Raw genomic sequence first — 9,592 nt, 5'->3', positions numbered from 1 at the left:
TATATGATAATTCTCCCTTCTGCTTTTTAACTTAATTCACATGATACTTGTGAGAATGTAAAAGCAAGCACTTCAGGTATTATGTTTGCATGCATGTGAAAGGGAATAAGATTTTCTTCTGAAAATAAGAGATGCGAATTCAGAAGACTTGGAAATTTGTGCATGAGTTATATGGAGCACCTTTCTGGTGCTTTTTATCTCTGTTTATTTCCTGTCACCATGAAGCCCCGCCTTCTGAATAGAGCAATGGGCTCTGATTGGTCGGCTGGAACAGAGTGTTGTGATTGGTCAGCCGCTTTGAGCTTATTTGGGAAATGTCATGCCACTTACTATAACCGTGAGTTTTAACAGTAACACAACTAAACCAGGCCTTGTTCCCCTTTTTCCATATGTCTTTGGTGGGAATTATTTAAATGAGGAATATTGTAATGTGCACATTCCTGGAAGAAAACTCAAGACTACAATGGAGGCGTTTCAGGGAGTTCAGAAACAGTTCTTACTGTTATAGAGAATAACTACCTTTGGAGTGACTTTTTGCTTTGTAACTTTATCTTTTTCATGCTGAGACAGCAACATTACACACTAAGGAAAGTTGAAAATGTAAAAAAGCATATTAGGACCCCTTTAAGACTGGCTCAATCTGAATAAACCTGGACATTCTGTCAGGCTTTGGTTATAAAGAATCAAATTAAAGTTTGGTACATGAGGATCTTATCATCCAAAGCTCAGCAATTCTGACAAAAAAAAAAAAAAAAATTTATTCACATCCAAAATCCAATAACAGTCATTGTGGCATAACATTTTTCCAACCCGATCTCACGGTAATTCATATGTATTTTACGAGGTGTCTCATACGACCTCACTCGTACGAATCCGTGCGATTTTTGCTAAATCGCACAAACGAATGACCTACCCCGGACCTCGTCCCTAAACCTACCATTACTGGGGTTTAGACAAATCGTACGAATTCGTACGAGTGAGGTCGTACAAATTAGCCACCTCGTACTCACTTGTACGAATTTGTACGATTTGTCTAAACCCCAGTAATGGTAGGTTTAGGGGCGAGGTCAGGGGTAGGTCATTCGTATGTGCGATTTAGCATATGTCTGTCTCATTTAACCGTTATATCATCTCATATCAAACGTAACTGAAAATAATTGGATGGATCCAAACACAGCTGGTTGTGAAGTGGCAGATGATTTTGCCCTTCAAAGGTTTTTGTCAGCTTGACCTCCACTGTTGCTCAGCGTTAGAAGGCGACAAGATAACAACCTCTTGTCTGTCACAATCAAGTGCCAACTCTCAGCACTCCGGCCCTTTAATGCGAGCTGACGGCTGGTGTTGTGGGCCGACGGTTAAGGCACTGCATTAAGTCAGCCTTCAGTCCAACTCAGCGCAGCTGACATTTATTTATATGTGACTCCTGGGGCACGAGTCTAAGCCGGTCTCAAACATGTCACCACACACACCTTGTGTAAATAGAATCATGCGTGTGTGCCCAGTGTGATCATATGATTCATGGCTCACTGGAGAGCGTGCTCCTGATTGTGACCGAGGGCTGGATGTTGGATGTTAACCAATGGTTCACATCAAAGACAGTGACCTTGAGATAGATTGACAGATACGGAACAGTTGTAAAGAAATCAGCTTTCTACTGAGAGAACAGAAGCCAGTGGACCTCACTGGATCAATGTAGCATTTATGAGTAGCTGGTTGAGCAAGGAAGTCTTGTATCACCATGAGAATAAATAACAGTAGCCTCTAAGGGTGTGTTCACACTTGGCATGTTTCATTCGATTAAAACGAACCCTGGTGCAATTGCTCTTTTAGTGCGGATCATTTGAACACATGTGAGCGCTGCCACCTGAACCCTGGTGCGCACCAAACGAACTCTGGTGCGGCTTGAAGGAAATATGAACGCAACACGGACCAAAGACATGCAAACAAACCAAAAACGGGACATGATGTTACAAGATGTGACCCTAAAAAGGACAGAATGCTTTTTTCTCTTTATACTCGTGATGTTGCCCATCTTAGTTCGGTACAGGCGTCAGAAAAGTATAAGTTCTGTCGCGAAATATACATTAAATCCAACCAATCAGGTTGTGAACATATCCCTGTGCCTTAAGGTTCGATGTCTTTAGTTAAAATGCCACTGTGAACACTAAGTGGACCAGAACTATTTTTTTTTGTCCATACCAAGTAAAACAACAAATAAAAACCATTGGTTAACATCCAAAATTCAGCCCTTTATAGGGTGGCAGGTTTGGTTCAATTAAAACAAACTCTGGTGTGCTTGCTCAGTTCATTTGAGTTAGTGTGAGCGCTGCCATTCGAACCCTGGTGCGCACCAAACTAGCAGACCAGGACCCATCTTTTCAGGGAGTCTCGGTCCACTTCCACTCGAACTCTGGTGTGATTCGACTGAAATATGAATGCATCATAGGGCAAAGACATCTAAACGAACCAAAAACAGGACATGATGTCACAAGATGCAACCATAAAAAGGACAGAATGCTCAAGTATACCTGTTTTTTCTCATCATAGCGATGTTGCCCATCACAGTTCAGTACAGGCATCGGACCATAGGTTGCATGGTAAAAATTAGAGTGTGGAGTAAACAAAAATCAGCACACTGCCACTGCTGCTTCCAAAAATCAGTTTATTAAAAATGTGCAACGTTTCGACGAGAAGGTTTTCGTCAGGCAAACAGCAAGTAAATAGCAACTCAACAAGGTACAATTTATATAAACATGATCCGTCACACCTGATCTAATTATTCGACTCATTAACCCAATAATCAAAAAAAAAACAAACAAAAAAAAAAACATAAAAAGCCAAAATAGTTTTTTTTTTTTTCTCTTAAACTTATTTTTATATATTGGTGACTATTTTGGACTATCATTGTGTTGTTGTTTTTAATTGGATGATTGGGGTAATGAGTCACGCTTATTTAAATTGTACCTTGCTGAGTTGCTGTGTATTTGACGAAGACCTTGAAATGTTGCACATTTTAATAAATTGACTGTTTGAGCAGTGGCAGTGTGCCGATTTTGTTAATTCTACAGTGAAGTGCTTTATCTGATCGCGCACCTGCCTAAAGTTTCTTGGATGTGCGCATACTACTACTTTGAAAAAATTACAGTGTGAACTCTAAACGAACCAGGACTGAATGCATTATTTTCTTTTTTGGTCCGGACCAAAATAACCCAGAGAACCGAACTACAGGTGTGAACACACCATTAGGGTCGGTCACATTAGCGAAATATCAGCTAATTTAGTCTGCAAAAACAAATCCATTATTCATTGTCATTAGCGTAGAGATGTATGAAGCTCTCAGACAGGAGTCACTTCCAAACCAATCAGCATTGTAATGGTCAGCACAAAAAGTTTTGCTGAAGCGGTACGTGACCGTGATAGAGATTTTATCTCCAAAAGCCAAAATCGAAACTAAAATTTGACTAATTGCACAGCCCTAATATTTGGTATATTTCAAATTACTTCTGGTGATTTTTGGTCATATGTTCATTGAGCTCAATAATCTGTTAGGGCTATCCCATGTTTATCCCAAATTCAACATAATGCTGTTATTTGGCTTTTCAACAGTTGAAGCATGTAGTCTTTTCTCAGTAAGTGTTCAAGGGTGAGGATATAGTCTAATGTTCATTAAGATCTGATCATGTATAACATGATCATATTCTCTCAAAAGAAGCATTGCTTAATAAACGTCTCAGTTGTGAGAGCATCAATACATTGATATGCATACAGACAATCAGACTCTTCTCAGTGATTAAGACTTCCACAGCTGTAGTAAAATGAAGAGATGCTCTCTTCACAGTGCCATTGAAGACTTGATCAGCTCAGGGGCTGACAAGCCCCCAAATTAATCTTTAATCAAGAGCCTGTTCACTAAAATCGGAAGTGGGTGAGTGCAGTCTGCTTCATATGATGATATGGCAAGAATTATTTCTAAGTAGTGTTGTGCCCTTCTCGTGGTTGCTATCCCAAACCAATTTATGAAAAGCTATAAAACTGATCTGCTTTCACAGACATCAACATGTGCTGGTCTGCTGCAATTAAAACACTAATGCGCACCATTAGCAGGCAGAATCATTACTGGCGAAAGGGCAGGGTAGACAGTTGCGCTCTTGTAAATCAGTGTAAAGTCTCATGGAGTCTTCAGGCATGAGAAGAGCTTCTCATTACTGATGTTGTGTTGCAGTTGTAGGATTGATGAGGAGGCTGATAGAGGCTGGAGGGTTTTCGCTTTTCACAGCTTACACACTCTTTTCTTCAAAGGCTCAAACACAGATGAGAAGAGTAAGACTTTCCAGTGCTGGACTTATTACTGGAACACCAATTGGCTAAACAGATTTGAGGACCAGAACTATCCCAACTTTGCTCAACAACTGTATATTTTGTGTTTTGGATGGTGGTTCTAGTGTGTTTATATTTATACCATGCCTTCTTAATCAGAAACCACTCTTTGTGAACCAACTTCATCAGACAGAACATGTTGGTTAGCCACAATCTTTTGCTTGTGAACAACTTGACTATGCACAAGCTCTGCAATTTGCCACATCACATTTATTTATACAGCACTTTATACAATTGTTTTAAAGCAAGCAGCTTTAAAGTATTAAACATGAAAAACAGTATCAGTGTCTCTTTTAATTAGAATAAAACTCCATGTGTTTGTGTTTTTAGTCTGAGCTTGACGGACTGAACAGAAGAAATGAACTGGAGGAGATTTCCATGTCAAAGAAGGTGGAGAATTACATCATCGCCACGGACCAATGACAGTGCAAAGATGTTTACCAGCCAGAGCAAACTTGTCCTGGAAAGTTTGCTCTGGCAAGCGGTTTCAAACTCACGAAACAAACTCCAAATGAACTTCATTTTGGCCTTCATCACACCAGTTCGATTTCGCTTTAAAGGGATAGGTCGGCCAAAAATGATATTTAACCCATGATTTACTCACCCTCAAGCAGTTTGAGATGCATATGTCAATCTTTTTTCAGACGAACACATTTTCAGTTATTTTAGAAAATGTCTTAGATTTTTCGGTGGTTATAATGTGAAGCTATGGGGTCCACCTCCTTCAAGTCCAAAAATGTACATGCATCCTTCACAAAAGTAATCCATCCGGCTCCAGGGGGATAAACGAAGGCCTTCTGAGGGTAATCCGTGCGGTTTTGTCGTAAAAATATACATATTTAAAACTTTATAAATGAAAATATCTTGCTTCCGGCAACGGTCGATGCGCGTTCACGGCAGATGGATGCCGATGTAGGACGTAGCGTTTGATTTAGCTATACTTCGTTCTACGTCACGACGCTTCCTACGCTACGTCCTACGTCATACACCGGCATCCATCTCCCGTGAACGCGCGTCGACCGTTGCCGGAAGCAAGATATTTTCATTTATAAAGTTTTAAATATGTATATTTTTACGACAAAACCGCACGGATTACCCTCAGAAGGCCTTCGTTTATCCCCCTGGAGCCGGATGGATTACTTTTGTGAAGGATGCATGCACATTTTGGGACTTGAAGGAGGTGGACCCCATAACTTCACATTATAACCACTGAAAGATCTAAGACATTTTCTAAAATAACTGAAAATGTGTTCGTCTGAAAAATGACTGACATATGCATCTCGAACGGCTTGAGGGTGAGTAAATCATGGGTTAAATATCATTTTTGGCCGAACTATCCCTTTAAGTATACTGAGGCCTTAAGCTGTTTTTTTATCAGCAGGTGAACTGTTGAATTTGATAAGGTCCGCTGCTATTGCAAACAAGTAAAGGTGTGTTTTTTTTACCCATTCTAACATGTCGAATCTAGTCTACAGACAAGCTGTCAGATAGTGTAAAATGGAAGGTTTTTTGAGTATTACTTTAAATATTCCTGCAGGCATGGTTGTACCCACCATTGATGTCATCGAGGTCTGGACATCTGTATTTTTACAAAGTGTATACTGTAATAAAAGTTGAGAAATAAATCGCCAAATTTATTCATTTAGCAGACGCTTTAACTTACAAAGGGGGAATACAACAAGCAATTCATATTAAGGAGGCAATAAACACAAGAAGTGCTGTACAAAGTTATGGAGAATTCAAAGTTAGGGATAGTACACCTAGAAACGGTAATTCAGTTTTGCATATATGTCATTCCAAACCCAAATGCTATTTTTCGTGAAAACATAGGCCCTAATAGAAAAACTAAAAAAGTGTTGGATAAATTGTGCCAAAAGCCTACATTTATTATATATGGCCTGTGTCATATTTATGACCAAAGATTATTACATTAAGAACCGCAGATTTATTCCAAAAGTTATTAAAACTTGGGGGCATTTGCATATAAATATCAGTTGACCCCATGTACTGTATATGGTCTTCACTGACACGGAAGAACATTTTTATGCTACTAATACTGAAACTTTTTTGTAGTAGCCAATAAAATAGTTTGAATTTTGAAAAATCTTAATGTTGGCATCTGCCCAATCAAACAAACTCAAGCATCTCTGCATAGTAATATAATGAAGGCTTGACTCATGAATATTAATTAGTTTACATAATTGGGCATCCCTGGAGGTTACCCAGCAACGTCTGCAATACCTAATTAATATTCATGGAATAACATTCGCCCCGTCATGTCTTCCATATTTCTCAAAAGGGTCCTGCACCAATAAACAATTTGATTCAATGAAGGACTACCCAAGCAATTTTCTGTACAAGTACACACTTTGATATCAGAACTTACATCTTACAGTAGTGCCAACTTTTCCACACAACCGTGACACTGCCAGATATATCAAAACACACTCGGCACCTGAGATACAGATCAAAGCTCATACGACCTGCAATGAGAAGCGTCACGCTGGCCAAAGGGGTAAGTTAGTGTGACTATCACTCTTGACACAGACTCTACTACCTTCTAAATCAAACGAACATGTTTGACGGGGCTCAGCTGAGGACCCATTAATACTCAGTATGAATCTGCATCGATGAGTGCCTCTCAACCGCTTTCCTGAGAGACTATCTACTTTCCAAGGTGCGGGGAAACGCTGAAATGTCACTGCCGTTGAATAGCATTGTGAAATATGTCATATTAGCGCACACCTCAGTGAAACAACATTGACTACTTCACTGCTGTTTGAGATGGAGAAGAAGGTCTCTGGTCTGCTGATTCCCGCCTGTGTGTTTGTGCCTGAGCATTTGAGCGAAGAAGGAAGAGAGTTACAAGGGTCACTACTAATTCACATTCCTGTCACCAATTTCCTAATTTCATGTTAATTGCACTGAAGGAGCCCATCATTACGTTAAGATCCCCTCCCCTTTTGTCGGGTACTGAATAGTGGCTAATTACTGTCAGTCGTTACTGCAGGCTTTGATGTTAATGAATTCATGCAGCAAGAACACTCACAACTGCACTGAGGTTTCAATTCGAGATGGAAAAGCAAAGATATGCTCGAATTGAGCTCAACTGTTCCATACAGAGCGCACAAGCTAGTCAAGTCAAGTCAAGTCACCTTCATTTATATAGCGCTTTTAACAATATGGATTGTTTCAAAGCAGCTTTACAGTGATAATAAGAAATTACCGTAACAGATTGTTTAGGCTTTACAACAGCTCTAGGATAAAGTTATTGTCCAACTAAAGTTAGTTTTGATTGATTGATTCACTTCTGTTGCGAAGATCATTAGTTATTAACTTAGGGGCCGCTAACACAACACCGCTCTAACAGGAAAACCCTTAACGCGCTCCGGCCGTTACAAAACACAAAACAGTGCCTGGTGTCTCAAGAACGCACTCCCTGAAAAAGGTTCGATGGCACAAACGATTATCCGTTATCTCTGCGCAAACCTCAAAAACGCAAACCTGCGAAAACGCAGATGTCGCGCACATGTGCATTAGGTGTTCATTTGTGACTTTAATGAGAGCTGTCTCAGTACTATGGTATGGTCTAAATCCTAATTGAAAATCCTCGCAGATATAATTTCTTTCTAAAAAGGAACATAGTTGTGAAGATACTGCCTTTTCTAGTATCTTTGACAGAAAAGGTAGATTCGAGATCGGCCTGTAATTGACTAATTCTGTAGGATCAAGTTGCAGTTTTTTAACAAGCAGTTTAATCATAGCCAGCTTAAAAGTTTTTGGTATGTATCCTAATGACAAAGATGAATTAATGATATTAAAAAGAGGATCTATGACCTCTGGAAGCATCTCTTTCAGTAGCTTAGTCGGTATAGGGTCTAACAGACATGTTGTCGATTTAGATGATTCAACGAGTTTAGAAAATTCTTCCTCTCTTATAGCAATGAATGAATCATATTTTTCCTCAGGGAGACTACAATGCACTGCCTGATGCGATACTGTAGTAGACAGTTGCATAGTTATAATTTTCTCCCTGATATTATCAATCTTATAAGTGAAGAAGTTCATAGTCATTACTGCTGTGCTGCTTGGAAACTTCTGGGTTTGAAGCTTTCTTTTTCGTTAGTTTAGCCACCGTTTCAAATAAATACCTAGGATTATGTTTATTTTCTTCTAATAGGGTTGAAAAATAAGCAGATCTTTTAAAGCCTCTCTGTACGTAATCGAGCTCTCCTTCCATGAAATCCGAAATACCTCTAGTTTTGTTTTCTTCCAGTTACGTTCCATTTTTCTGGCTGCTCTCTTAAGGGCCCGAGTGTGCTCATTGTACCACGGCGTTGGACTATTTTCTTTAATCTTCTTTAAGCGCAACAGAGCAACTGTGTCTAAAGTGCTGGAAAAGAGAGAGTTAAAAGTTGCTGTCGCAATATCGAGTTCTTCTAAGCTATCTGGGATGCTGAGATGATAAAACTGATCAGGAAGATTATTAATAATGCAATTTTTAGTGGCAGAAGAGATACAGTAGGTCTAACATATTTGTAACACGGAGTCGGCTTTGCAGCCTTGGCTAAATTAAGTTTACACAAGACTAGATAATGATCTGAGATGTCATCACTCTGTTGCAGAATTTCAACGGCATCAACATTGATTCCGTGTGATAATATTAGATCTAGAGTATGATTACGACAATGAGTAGGTCCTGACACATGTCTTTAAATGCCAATCCCAATGCTTTTTCGTTATCTACATGTATATTAAAATCACCAACAATTAGGACTTTATCTGCAGCCAATACTAACTCTGATAGAAAATAATCAAATTCTTTGATAAAGTCTGTATGGTGCCCTGGTGGCCTGTATACAGTATAGCCAGCACAAATCTCAAACGTGATTTATCATTTACACTAGATAATGTTACATTAAGCACCAATACTTCAAAATAATTATATTTGAAACTAGACTTCTTAGTAATTCTGAAAATATTAAATTACAGCAACAGCTCCCCCTTTGCCTTTCAGACGAGGTTCATGTTTATAACAGTAATCTTGCGGGGTGGACATTCATTTAACATATGTAATCGTTTGGTTTTAGCCAGGTTTCTGTCAAACACAGAACATCTAGATTATAGTCTGTAATCATATCATTAATAATAAGTGCTTTTGAAGTAAGGGATTGAATATTCAGCAACCCAAGCTTTATCATTTGCTCATTTGTAT

This window comes from Squalius cephalus (assembly GCF_949319135.1).
Source record: "Squalius cephalus genome assembly, chromosome: 11".
NCBI classification, from domain to species: Eukaryota; Metazoa; Chordata; class Actinopteri; order Cypriniformes; family Leuciscidae; genus Squalius; species Squalius cephalus.
Note: the sequence above shows the minus strand (reverse complement) of the source record.